The sequence below is a fragment of the Chenopodium album genome, chromosome 2, assembly GCF_948465745.1.
Source record: "Chenopodium album chromosome 2, dcCheAlbu1.1, whole genome shotgun sequence".
Taxonomy (NCBI): Eukaryota; Viridiplantae; Streptophyta; class Magnoliopsida; order Caryophyllales; family Amaranthaceae; genus Chenopodium; species Chenopodium album.
Genome location: NC_137835.1, coordinates 53,880,401 through 53,895,273, shown reverse-complemented (window position 1 = coordinate 53,895,273; position 14,873 = coordinate 53,880,401). Strand labels below are relative to the sequence as shown.

Genomic DNA, 14,873 nt, shown 5'->3' with positions numbered 1-14,873 from the left:
GGTAATTGCATTTGCGTATTCTGTTGGTTGATCTGGTTGTGATGGTAGGGCTCTCTTCAAGAGGGTTTGCAAAGTAGAGGATATTTGAAAATTTTGATTATCTATAATTTGATTATGAGCCATCATCGAATCAATTTGTGCATTCCTACTCTACATGTGTTTATGCATATTGGCTAACATAACTTTGAATTCTGATAGGCCAGAATCAGATTGAGGAGTAACAACCCGCTGTAGTCTTTGATGTGGAGGTTGGTAATACCTTTGATGTGGTTTTTGTACATGTGGTGGAGGGTTAAGCACATTCGTACTATTGTACGACATATTTTAGTTATTTTTCAACCTTGCATTGTAGGTGTTAGAGTATGGAGTAATTTGCTTATAGGCCTGAAAAACATTAATCTTCTCAAGTGAACTCCTAAAGTTTTGCTCCCAATGACCTATAAGACCACAAATATCACAAAATATTGCAGATTTAGTACCAATAGCAGAAACATTAGTAAAAGAAGATGAATTAGAGTTATTAATACTGTCTAGTTTTTGGCTAATAAAAGTCAATTGTGTATGCAAAAAGGATATAGAATCGACTTAGTGTTTTCCTTTATTTGCAAACCCTCTGGGATTCCTATATTGGGAATTATGAATAGCCATCTCTTCGACAACATTAATCGCTCGCTATATTCTCATCCAAATTCATAAATCTTGTGTTAGCTGCAAAGTCCAAAATCATTCTTGAATTATATCCAAGCCCATTGCAGAAGGCTTTGATTATCTGCCACTGTGGTAGTTTGTGATGGGGAGATTCTCTCTGCAAATCCTTAAATCTTTCCCAAGCTCCATATAAACTTTCATGAGCTTCTTGGGAAAAATTTTGGATTGCACTCCTTACCAAAGTTGTCCTCACTACAGGGTAATATTTATTATAGAAATTCAAAGCAAGAGTTTCCTAGTCAGTATTACCGAGTGTAGTTCTATTCAATTCATTATACCACAATTTAGCTTTACCATATAAAGAAAAGGGAAAAAGAATCTCCCTGATTTTGTATTGCGTGACCCCATCTTGCCTAATAGTATTGCAATACTGACAGAATTCTGCAATGTGAACATTAGGGTATTCACCTTTAGCTCCCTTGAATTGCTTTCTTTTGATCATCACGATAAACTAGGGCTTGATCTCGAATTTCACTCCATCAAGAGTTGGGGTAGGAGTAAGATGAAGAAAATCCGTCAGGGACAGCTGCGAAAAATCGCTAAGCTTGCGGGATGGAGGAGGTGCAGTCATCTTTGGTTCTTGATCTGTATTAAACAAATAAATATGAGAAACTGTCCTAAAGAACTTACGTTCTCTGAGATGAAAGAAAAAAAAATTAATAAAAAAATAATCTAGACTCTAATAATAACTAGAAATAAAATTAAAATCGTTTCCCCGACAATAAAGCCAAATTTTGACAGGCTAAAGTCATATCACATAATCAAAAGTAATTCCTAAAACCACTAACTAAAATAGATAGGGAAGTAAGGTCGAATCCACAGGGAAACAATGTTCTTTTATTTCTAATAAATTATTATAATCTAAATTATTTAGTAGCCAAATTGTTTTGAAAGAAATTAAACTAAGGAGAATAAAAGTAGGGAGAAATAAATAAATAAAAAGCCTAGGGTCATAGTGTAGACACCCATTTGTGTCTCCCCAAAACCAAACCCGGTGATGATTATCTTTCATGTTGAATCATAATCGAATGAAGTGAAAGTGTGGAAAGTCTAGTGTTGCGGGTAGTTTTAATTTCTTTTCTCTTCTCTCAGTTTTTTAAAATTTATTTTAAGAAAACAGCCAATACAGTTTGGTTGGTCCATGATATGGGTCCAATAGTAGTGTAGTTTGATGGGGCTTGACAAGAGCTTTCCAACAATACATTCTAAGCCTAATTCAGATGAATATTGAGGAAGTTATGGCCAATTTACTAAACTGGGCCCGGTTTGCGCCTTATATGCGGCCCAATGATCTAGTAGAGGGCCTAATATGATTTATCATTCCTAATGAAATTAGGAATGGTTCTAGTCTTCTAGATTCTTCTAGAATTTTCTTTTCATTTCTAATTCAATTAGCATTGATAAATTGACTTTTGTTGACTTTTCAGAGTTTTAATTAAAATTAAAGAGCATTTTTGAGGAAAAGATACAATTTTATCCTCCTGTACGGCAAAATTTATCTAATTTTAAAAAACGCGTCAAAAACAAGATTGGCGCCTGGCGCCAATGGCCGATTCCTGGCGAAAATCTCGTTTTGCGTGCGCCGGACTTTGTTTTGTTAATTTTATCTTTTTGGCTGATTTTCTCTATAAATAACGTCGTAAAAACTCCGTTTTCATCATCAATTCTCTCATTCTCTTTAATCATTCACCAATTCTCATCAACATTCATCTATATACACCTACAACCAGTTTTCAATTCTCTTTCATTCTCTTTAATCATTCGCTAATTCTCATCAAGATTTCCTTAATCATTCATCCTTGTCTCTCTTTTTCTAAACTTGCATTTTACATACAAAATTGAAAGGAATGGTGTCCTTCGAACAAGTGTGTTATGCCGATAGCGGGTGAAGAATTATTAGAAAGCTAATATATTCAGTAAGGTCAAGTGATCGGAATACCTGGGTGGAGGCCGTTTCCGATCAGTAATATTAATATAATTAATATTACAGCTTAATCTTGACTGAACCCTTCGGGTCACACCCAAGCAAAATATACGAACCGACTCGACGAATTAATTCGGAAGAAATTAATTCGTCGCTCGAGTGTTAAATATTTAGACGTCGGTAATTCGAGCTTCGAGCGTCGAAACCGATCATCGGAAGTCGAGTCAAAAATAATAAAAAGACGAGACGCGCAAAATAATAATAAATCGACCATATTCCCAAAATACCCCTAGCAACGGAATGACCCGAGCATCCGAATGCTAGGGGCAAAAATGTCCAAGCATAGGTGGCTAGCAAGCGCACCAAGTCGAGCCTAGCATGGCTGGCTAGGTGCGTAATAGCGCATCGTGCTAGCAGCCATGCACAGCAGCAGCTAGCAGCCGCGTGCATTGTGCTAGCAGCCACGCACAGCAGCAGCTAGCAGCCGCGTGCACGTGGTGCGTGCAGCAGCTAGCTGCCGCAAGCTAGGCGTGCTAGCAGCGCACGCACTAGCAGCCACGCACAACAGCAAGCCCACACCAAGTGCGTGGCTTGCGCGCACAGCAGCAGCCCGCATCTTGGTGCGGGGCTGGGCTCGGGCCGGGCTCGTGGCAGGGCCATAGGACCCGTCACTATTAGGAAGCTTGAGGAATATGGGAGAAAGTGGGTAAGGACATGTGGCACAAGGAGAGTATTGAGTGGGGAGAAAGTATGGTCCCCTACTCTCCATGTGGTCCTCACCAACCCATTTCACATGGTAATGCCACTTGTAGATTTATTATTAATTTGCATTTTTAATTTAATTTAGCTTTAAATTAATTTGTGGAATTTCATGATCCCACATTGATGGGATAGAAATTCCCACTCATACTTTCCTCTATAAATACCAACCTTGGGATTTGGAGTAAAGTGCTTGAGTGGGAGTTAGAAAGAGCATTCTATATTTTGGGAAAAACTCTTGAACTCCATTAACACTTGGGTTTTGGTCGGACCTTGCTAACTCCAAGGTAGCGGACCTAAAAAGTTGTGTTCGTCTTTTGTGGGTGGATACCGTTGGAGGCACGACATTTGCGGTGCTCAAGGCTTTCAAGTAAGAGCCCGTTTTGAAAGGGCGAAGCTCGCTTCAAGGGTATGATTTGTTCTTCCTTTTCTTGTGCTTATTTATTTATGTTTTATGGTTTTATTAATTACGAGTGGTTCCTTGGGTCGGGGTTGTTTCCGCGGTGAGTCGGACTCACCAAACCCCAACAGCGGTATCGGAGCCCCGCTCGTTTAATTTTATAATCATGTTTTTCAAGGTTTATTTTGGCTTATTTTTCTGGTTTAAGTTGCTAATTAGATTAGTAGCTCGGTTTTATTTATTTTAATCCCGTTTTTATTGTGGAATTTGGCCCAGAACCCAGATTTTCGCCCAAAAATAGTGAATTTTGGGTGGAAAAAGTGTTCAGGAAAGGGTTTTACCCTCTTGGGACTGTGATTTTAGCCAAATTCTGACCAGAAATGCCTTTTTCGAGGGATTTTTCGTTTTTAACGAAAAATTTTAAGTCATTTCTAACCTTGAAATTAATGGCATAACTTGTTGATTTTGTGGTTGATTATTTGCATTATTTTCTGCTTTTTTAAGTCCCCTTAATGAACACTTACTTGGTAGTATTTGATGATTAAAGGTTGATTTATTTTCACATAATTGCAAACTAATTGCCTTTTAGTGTGAAAATTTTTGTTTTGAGGCTTCCTATGTGTTAAAGGTTCAATCTTTGTTCGTGATAAGTGATTGAAACTTTAAAAAAACCACTAAAGTCCATGTTATTTTGTGTTAAACTTTGTTGTTTTAATCATTCTGAGTCGATTGGAAACACAAAGTTTCAATTTTTGTGATAGAAATTTGGTTATCTTCATGTTGGAAGATATAATTTTCAAGGATTCACAAAATTTAAATGTTGGAATTTTCATTTGAACATTCAAGTTCATATTTTTCCAACTTCCCCTTACTTTGTCAAATTCTCAAGTTTAATTTAAATTGATTAAATTAAAAGTGAGAAATTGCCTCAATTTTGTTATTGCACCAAGCTAAACCAAATAAATTAAGAATGGTTCTTGGTATTATTTTGGTTATTTGCACTTTGAAATTTTATTAAGTTAGACTTGTTTAAAAATTTTATTTTTTGCTCATTAAGTTAGTTCTAAAATTAATTTAGAATTAATTAATTATGTCTCGCGAAATGGGATCAAATCTTGAGGCCATGGTACGCAAAACGAGGCAAAGAACCACCCTTGGCTAGCCGGGCTGCATAGCAGCCCGCATGTGGCTGCCAAGGTGACTGCCTCGCCTTGCGTGCAACCACACGCGCGGCTGCAGCACACGCCCACAGCAACCACGCACCAGCAGCCATGGATGTGCGTGCGGCAGTGGCAGCAGCCCCTGGCTTCTTGCCGCGGGCCGTGTGTGCGGAGTTTTTTGTGTGTGCATATGCTTGGTGCGGTAAGGTGAATAGCCGTAGTATGCTTGGTTTGCATGAGCCGCGATTATTCGAGTTTCCTTGGCAAAACGCTTAAAGCGAAAGCCACTTGAAATGCGGTTGGCTTAATATTGCTTATTTTGCCGTTTTATTTATTTTAATTAATTTTGTTTATTTTAATTAAAATTTTGGGAGGCTAGGCCTCGGTTTTGAGCGGCATTGGTAAATTTTTATTTTAACAAGTTTGGGTGCTACCAACTTAATTAATTGGATTAATTAAGGAAAATGCGGAATTTAGTGGGAGCTTCAATTATTAATGACGTCAATTACATAATCGGTTAAACAACTTTGACTAGTTTTAATTAGGCGTGTTAATCGGATTAATCACCTAGATTAGTTACTAGTGTGCGCATTGTTTAAATGTATTTTACTTGTTTGATATTGTAAATTGCATGGGCCATTCACAAATAGTGAATGGATGAATGGAATATGTTAATTCGGATGATATACTACAAGAGGGGGGGGGGTGAATTGTAGTATGTTCCTAATGCCTACTTTTCGCGGAATATAAAACTGATTGCTGTTAGGAACTTAGACAATGCAAAGCGGATTTTACGAGGAAACCATCCAGGGCCCAACTGGAAGTAAAACCTCGACCCTACCTTAGGGATTTCAAACACACTTCACTATAATAAGGCAAACACCAAGTTACAACCTATTAGACACGGACCTTTATTTCACAAGTTCCTCACTGGACTTGCTACTTGATAGGACCCTAACCTACCCAATCTAAGTACCACACTTAGATTCACTCGTACCACCAAAGTACTACCCACTCGGCCTCACACTAGAAGCTCAATTGGCCTCACCTAGAAGCTCACACATTGCACTCTTACAATATAATTATAACGAGAATCCTCACGAACTCTCACACCCCAATACATTAAACACTCAAAACCCTTTTTCCCAATTACAAGCTCTCAAAGAATAACTCTAAATACATATCAATGAATAAAGAGATAAAACTAATATGCTGGACACTTCAAGATCTGTCTGGAGCTTACTGGACGAACTGTAACTGGAACCCGACTGGAACTTCGACCTGGAGGTTTGACTTAGCTTCGTGGTGAAGGATGAAACCATTAAGCACGACCACTAAGCTTCATCAGCCTCAACTTTGAATGAATACATATGAGCATATTTATAGTACACCCAAATTATTCTTTTCATAAAAGATAAGTTTTATTAAAAGATAGAAATAAAAGATATTTTCCAAAAATAAGTTTTCCAAAAATATATCTTTTGTTAAGAATATATTCTATCAATAATAATGAGATATATTTACCATAAAATCAGATTTTATCTAAATCTTATATTTTTCAAATATACTAATATATCTTTTAACAAAAGATATACTTACCATATCTTTTTAACAAAAGATATACTTGCCATATCTTTTTATAAAAGATATACTTACCATATCTTTTTACAAAAGATATGGTGATATAATTACCATATCTTGTAACAAAAGATATACTTGCCATAAAATTAGATTTTATTTAAAACTTATTTTACTGAAAATATTTTCCAAAAATAACTAATCTATTTCCAAAAGGGATTTATTAGAAAATAAATATTTTTATTTTGTAAAACCAAATCCCTAAAAGATATGCACGTATTAGGTAAATATTAATATCATTAAATTCGACCTGCGACCTTTAACGACGTGCAAACCTAAGTTCCGATTAGGTTTCGGAACTCTGACAGTCTCTGAGTTCCTGACAAGTCAGTAACTCTAATTTCATTAACTATCATGAGTTCACCTTGGTTCTTTAGACTTGTTCCAGACTGACTTTTATGTCCAACATACTTACATGAATCCTAGAGCGATATACTTCGATTTCTTCGTCTTCATGTTGTTTCTTTGAAACTCTTGTTCTGGAATCTTGTAGTATTGATGTATTCTAGATCTCGGGGCAAGTTCCTGTTAGGGAACTTAGATAGTTCTTGTTAGAGAACTAAGTTCCTGTTAGGGAACTCTTCATGTACCTGTTAGGGAACATGGAACTCTTCATGTACCTTTTAGGGAACATGCTCCGGCTTTCGTGGGAAAGCCTGCCGAAAGTTCCTTCTGGATCTTGTTAGAGAATACCTTCAGGTTCCTTCGTGGTTTGGTTCTCATGGGAGAACCTGCTTTAGGTTCATTCATTCTCTCTTGTTCCTCTTGAAGTCTTCTATGTTCCAACCCATTGACTTCACCTAAGTCAGTTCCTGTCTTCACATAAACACTTAAGAGAAACATTAGATTGAAGTTTGTTTGTCATAAACAAACTTCAAGTGAGAGAACTAATTAAACTTAAAGCTTATGTAAATACTCCTACACATATAAAACTCATGTATGCATAGTGTACTTACCTTATGAAGCTAACATATGCAAACACCTATTTACGTAGTTACCTTCATGGTTCTTTAGCCATCATCATGTTTATCAACCATAACACTCATCATTGTTCTTGTTTCTCTATTGCTTATCATATATTGCTCAGGTTCCTTATATATATATGTGACTGCTCAGGTTCCTTGTATCCTGTTCCTAGTATAACTTGTTCTTTCTATGCACAACTTAACAAACACATTAGATAGATAATCATCATTAGTTTACAATCATCAAAACCTAATTACTCAACAATTTCCCCCTTTTTGATGATGAAAAACTAATGATGCTTATCACACATTAAAGGATAAATCGTTGTACATTTATTCCCCCTTAGTTCTTCAAGGAAATAACATTTAGAACAAGTTAGGAACATACACAGGAACTTCACATAGTTAGAAACTTAGCAATACACATCCTTATCAATATATATATACTTTCAAAGATCATGTTGTAAGAACTTTAGACTTAACTACTACATACCATAAGCATCATACATATTCTTCCCCCTTTTGTCTTTATCAAAAAGGGTATTGTTCCACAAGTTTGTTTTCCGTAAATTACAGACACATAAAGTCATATGTCACACCTACCACCATATACTAAGTAAATATATAATGGTTAAACACATGTTGTTCCTAAAAGTCTCAAGGTACTCACTTTTCAAACTGGATACTATTTCCACACTAATTTCCAACTCACAATCCAAAGGCCCAACTTCAAAACCCTTAATTGAACTTGACAAATAAAAAGTTAAAAATCAAGTAAAGATCAAAGCTAAAAAGTTAGAAATGGATTGTATGAATAGGCAAATGAAAGCGCAAGCTCAAAGGATATATAAAGAAGCATATGGAACAAAATAAGTAGAGGGAACATGAAGTGGAATTTGTGCTCTTCGTTTAGACCCTTTGAGATGATAAGGTTCACCACATTTGTTCTTCATTTCATACTCTTGAACCTCCTACTAAACACAACACATATTCATCTTGCTAATTGATAACCAAGTTCCCTTACTTCAACTACCAACTTCTTTGAGAAACATTCTGCTTACTGGAACTTAAACAGATTTCAGCTTCATAGTCAAGTTCCTTCGACGTTTAATGTTGCTCCTTCACTAGCTAGCTTACCAAGTATACGAGTACACGACATCAACATAGTCAATATTCTTCATATTTAGATATCTAGGAAATTAAATATTGGATCACCCTTATTCTTCTTCTTCTTCTTCCTTTTTTTTTTTTTTTTTTTTTTTTTTTTTAACATAGGGTGTCATTACAAAGATTTTGCATGTAATCACTTTCTTCATGTTTCATTGAACCATAAAAAGATGATGAACAAACTTAGAGCACATGGGAATTAAGAATAAGAAGTATGGCTATATGAAAAGATAAGGAAATAGGGTCAATAGAATTCCGAATATATGAAAATATGAAATAAGTATAGCGCAACACGGACACAGAACTAAAAGTTGTTGAATAATGTTGCATTCGAAGAAATATGGTGTGGATGCTTGAAATTTGGCTAATAGATAGGTTAGTTCCCTCTGAAATTTAAACGGGTGAGATAAAAATGGTCTGGGAACTTACCTATCTTGTTCCATCAAAGTTTCTTCCATTGTTCCTTTGGCAACTTAGGAACTTCATGTTTGACAACACCCATAGTTCTATTATGAGACCTCTAATACTCTTAGGCAAGTGAGTATGTCTTTTACAACACAAGAACTAAGTGTCACACATAAACAATAAGCGTACATTCTTTACTTCAAGTTTAACATGCATAAGAACCCCAACTTGACATAACTTAAGGGAAAAATACTTTATACTCATGTTATGTTTCATCAAGTCTTGTTCCATTAAGCAATATACAAGAATATGACAAGTTAAGACAGAACCATAAGTTAATCAATTCATAAATTCACATATTGCATTCATACCAAAAATATATCAATTCAATTCATCTAATGTCGTCATGTGAACAGGAACTTATATCTTATGTAGTCTTAAACCAGTAAAAATATAAGTTTTAAAACTTTTGGTTGATATGATGGCTTACCTTGGAGTTCTTGAAGTGGTTGTTTTATTCCTTGATGATCTCAAATCTAATATGAACTTCCACTTCTAACTCAAGTTCCATTGTCAATGGTTAATGCTTACAAATATATTTTCTCATCATAGAATCATCAAAAACCAATGCACAATGGCTCGTTAGTTGTACCAAAAATATAATCAATGTAAATAAGTACAACTAATACCTTAGTCCATCTTGAAAACAAAAATTGACAATTTTAAAGCTCAATTTTCAAGAAGGAACTTGTATAAAAATCTATCCTAGAGTATGTTCAACATAGACATCTATAATAGAAAGTTATACAAAAGACATCCATGACATCCATGTGGTACAACTCTAATCCCATATAAACAACAAGATAAAATAATATTCAATTACCTTCAAGTCTAGCTATACGAGCAACAAGTTCCTGAAAAACAATACATACCTTTGTATTGGTTGTTTCCTATAAGAACCAACATGGCCTTGTTCCAATCACGTGCCTTACTCAACAAGCTTTTTCCAGAACACCATTTTTAATCTCCGACCCTTTTTAGGTGTTCTAGAATAGGTTAAGGATGTAACAAACACCTTCTTCCTTTTAAGCTCATTGAGTTCTTGTTACACATCTAACCTTCAAGCTCCATCCTCAAATGCTTCAATATCTTGAGGCTCGGTCTTAGTTACATATGCATATAAGACACTGTAGCTCCATAGTTTGTTGAGATTTTGCTGGTCGGAACAAATATTATCTCAGTTCTGGAACTTCGTCGGAACTTGCTTTCTTGTATTAAGTTCATTGAACTTTGCTGCATGAGTTGGAACTTAACATCTAAAAGTTCTTCAACATGTGTAGCTAGCCCTTGCTGTTATCCTTAGTGACATATTTCTTTATTAGGAACTCATTTAGTTCTACAAGAATTTGTGAGTTCATCTTTTATAACCTGCTTGATGAGAACAAACCTGTTAGTCTCAAAATATGTTCACTTTTTGCACATCAAACATGATAGTGTAAACTCTTTTTGTTTTAATGATCTAGGCGCTTATGGGTAATCGCCTTGGCACTTCTATCATCAAACATCCCTAAGTGGAACATAGGGTGTCTTGTTAATCAAAGATCTATTGCTTCAGTGTTGATGATGTAGTAAGAGACATTGAAAACTATTCCAAAGAACCTGCAAAGACCATTAGCATATAACTTTGTTCTCTTCATGTCTTTCATGATTCAAAGTTGGAAACTTGTTGTCAGTCTTGTGTTCCTACTACAAAAATCAAACATGACTGGAACTAGGTTCCATTGTTAGATCCATAACTTCATAAATAATGAACATTTAACAACAAACCCTGTGATAGAAAAGACTTTCAACAAACAGTTCATCATCTCTTCTATTAAGAAAAGTAACCAAGTGTCCATTTGCGTTCATTACTTATAAACAACACATATCTTTCAATTAGTCTCTAAATACCACATGATAAACAAATCCATATCACTGAGATCCAACGGATTAGTGTTGCTTACCATCTACCCGATGTTGAAAGAGAATATAACATGTTTTAATCCTCATGCTTCTCAGTTTTTACCTGTTTGGAACTTACGTATACATATACCTATTATCAAGTTCCTACTAGGTTTATCAAGCATAAAAAGATTAACATGTTTACAGTTTGAAGCATAGAATTATTTCGTAAAACATCTAGAGTTCCAAGCATTTAAAACACCAAAATGTGCATCAAAAACTCGACAAGAAAAATGTTCACAATGGTATAGGAACTTGACTTACTAACCACCTGTTATGCAACAATTTTACCTTATGTATTAGTCTTATAAGTCAAAGCTCTTCCATTGTAGGTTTATAGCAGGAAATATCTTGATTTGACAATCATCATCCCTTTGGAACCTCGCTGTCGAGATACTACGAGTTCCTTCCTACTATGCACCTTCAACTGTTCATGTTCCTATTGATATTAGGCTGGAACATGCCCTTCTGGTCCTATTGACCATTGTATCTTGGGTAGAGGAACGTGTTGGTTTAATCTCAAGTTCTTCAACACCTTGTCAAAGTTCCTCAAATATTCATTCTGAAGATATAACCTGAAAAATCAAAATCCAAGAGAATTCTTTTGTGCTTTCAAAAGGTTAGTAGGTTAGTCAAGAGAGATAGATAAAACCTAAAGCATAAAAGTATTAAAACATAAAGTTCCAGTAAAAATACTCCCTTTTGGATGTCGTTCCATAAACGAAATTATGGATCTCCAACACGTAGACAAAGATAATCTTCTTAACTCATCATCCTTCATAAGAGTCTATTACAGGAATTTATGCTTGGTTCCAAAGAACTTTGAACAATAGGAACTTGATTGGAACTTGCATAAGAAGCTGAACAGGAACTTGTACACTAACTCCTATAGCACCTTGTTATAGAAGCTTTGTTATTGCTATATCCTAAATCTATTTTATCAATTCAAGTTCATCAAGTTCCAACTAGTTAAGCACCAAGTTCCTAACGGAACAAACTTTTATGCACCGATTTATCTCAATGGACAAACCTATAAAACAATCATTAACAACCAGCACCAAACTAGAAGAGAAGTTAGTTTGTCATGATATATGTTATAAGCTTCAAAACAACTTCTCTTTTACATCCATTCACTAATAACCTTCACAGAAATGGGGAATTGAATTTTAATAGGAATTTGTGAAGGATCAATATATACCAAAAGCACATGACCAATATTTATAGAGAAATGTATAGGTGACTTACACACTTTTCCATATTGTCGCTTCACCTACTACAAACCTCTTATAAAGGCTCTCTAGTGAGAGGAACTTGCACATAATTCCTTATATACAAACAACCAAAGTATCATCATTATTAATAGGTTGTCTCCACTCACATAGCCTGCAAAATCATTCAGTTTTTGGCTTTGGTTACCCAATATATATTGGGTACGTTCTTGTTAGTAATAGTCGTCAATAATCCATAATTAAAACAACTACGATTAAGCCAACTATCTTTACTAACAATAAACATCATGTGTCTACATAATAAATTTTCAGAATAATAAAAACACATGATATGGTCATTCTTTGACAAATATTCAAAATATTCGTTTATTACCTTGCCTGAAGAATTAAGTTTCCATTCAAGGGTAGTCCAGGTTCCAAAAGACCAAATATGCATAATTCTAAACAATAAGTACCTTAAACTATTTCCAGTAAACAGATTCTTTATTAATAAATCAATTTATAAATCTGAAAAAAAAATGATTTTTAAATACACTCAAATCAGATTTGAGGTTACACAAAATTGATTTAAAAACATTAATAATAAAATCAACAATTTAACTAAAAATGCCGCAAGGAACTCGCACACATAATAACATGCATATAACAAAGAATTCAAAGACGAAACACTTACCTCAAAGATGTTGATCTTTGAATTACTTCTGCTTGACAAGAAGATTTTGGTCTTAATGTGGAGTTGGGAACATTCTCGGGCTGAGTTCCAATTGCTGCATTTCTCGTAGATATACATCCTAGCCTGGAACTTGCTCCTCGGGGTTACCCGGTTTTATCTAGAGCATTGGCTCTGATACCAATTGTTAATTCGGATGATATACTACAAGAGAAGGGGGGGGTGAATTGTAGTATGTTCCTAGGGCCTACTTTTCGCGGAATATAAAACTGATTGCTGTTAGGAACTTAGACAATGCAAAGAGGATTTTACGAGGAAACCATCCAGAGCCCAACTGGAAGTAAAACCTCGACCCTACCTTAGGGATTTCAAACACACTTCACTATAATAGGGCAAACACCAAGTTACAACCTATTAGACACGGACCTTTATTTCACAAGTTCCTCACTGGACTTGCTACTTGATAGGACCCTAACCTACCCAATCTAAGTACCACACTTAGATTCACTCGTACCACCAAAGTACTACCCACTCGGCCTCACACTAGAAGCTCAATTGGCCTCACCTAGAAGCTCACACATTGCACTCTTACAATATAATTATAACGAGAATCCTCACGAACTCTCACACCCCAATACATTAAACACTCAAAACCCTTTTTCCCAATTACAAGCTCTCAAAGAATAACTCTAAATACATATCAATGAATAAAGAGATAAAACTAATATGCTGGACACTTCAAGATCTGTCTGGAGCTTACTGGACGAACTGTAACTGGAACCCGACTGGAACTTCGACCTGGAGGCTTGACTTAGCTTCGTGGTGAAGGATGAAACCATTAAGCACGACCACTGAGCTTCATCAGCCTCAACTTTGAATGAATACATATGAGCATATTTATAGTACACCCAAATTATTCTTTTCATAAAAGATAAATTTTATTAAAAGATAGAAATAAAAGATATTTTCCAAAAATAAGTTTTCCAAAAATATATCTTTTGTTAAGAATATATTCTATCAATAATAATGAGATATATTTACCATAAAATCAGATTTTATCTAAATCTTATATTTTTCAAATATACTAATATATCTTTTAACAAAAGATATACTTACCATATCTTTTTAACAAAAGATATACTTTCCATATCTTTTTATAAAAGATATACTTACCATATCTTTTTACAAAAGATATGGTGATATAATTACCATATCTTTTAACAAAAGATATACTTGCCATAAAATTAGATTTTATTTAAAACTTATTTTACTGAAAATATTTTCCAAAAATAACTTATCTTTTTCCAAAAGGGATTTATTAGAAAATAAATATTTTTATTCTGTAAAACCAAATCCCTAAAAGATATGCACGTATTAGGTAAATATTTATATCATTAAATTCGACCTGCGACCTTTAACGACGTGCAGACCTAAGTTCCGATTAGGTTTCGGAACTCTGACAGTCTCTGAGTTTCTAACAAGTCAGTAACTCTAATTTCATTGACTATCATGAGTTCACCTTGGTTCTTTAGACTTGTTCCAGACTGACTTTTATGTCCAACATACTTACATGAATCCTAGAGCGATATACTTCGATTTCTCCGTCTTCATGTTGTTTCTTTGAAACTCTTGTTCAGGAATCTTGTAGTATTGATGTATTCTAGATCTCGGGCAAGTTCTTGTTAGGGAACTTAGATAGTTCTTGTAAGAGAACTAAGTTCCTGTTAGGGAACTCTTCATGTACCTGTTAGGGAACATGGAACTCTTCATGTACCTTTTAGGGAACATGCTCCGGCTTTCGTGGGAAAGCCTGCCGAAAGTTCCTTCTGGATCTTGTTAGAGAATAC

The 14,873-nt window shown here is 35.1% G+C and overlaps 1 non-coding gene across 1 annotated transcript; it reads left to right on the top strand.

Moving 5' to 3' along the window:
- The first annotated feature begins 782 nt into the window (after positions 1 to 782).
- LOC145607465 (small nucleolar RNA R71) lies at positions 783 to 893 on the top strand. The gene has a single exon (XR_014105567.1). It is a non-coding gene; the product is annotated as a small nucleolar RNA R71 (small nucleolar RNA).
- Positions 894 to 14,873: the final 13,980 nt, after the last annotated feature.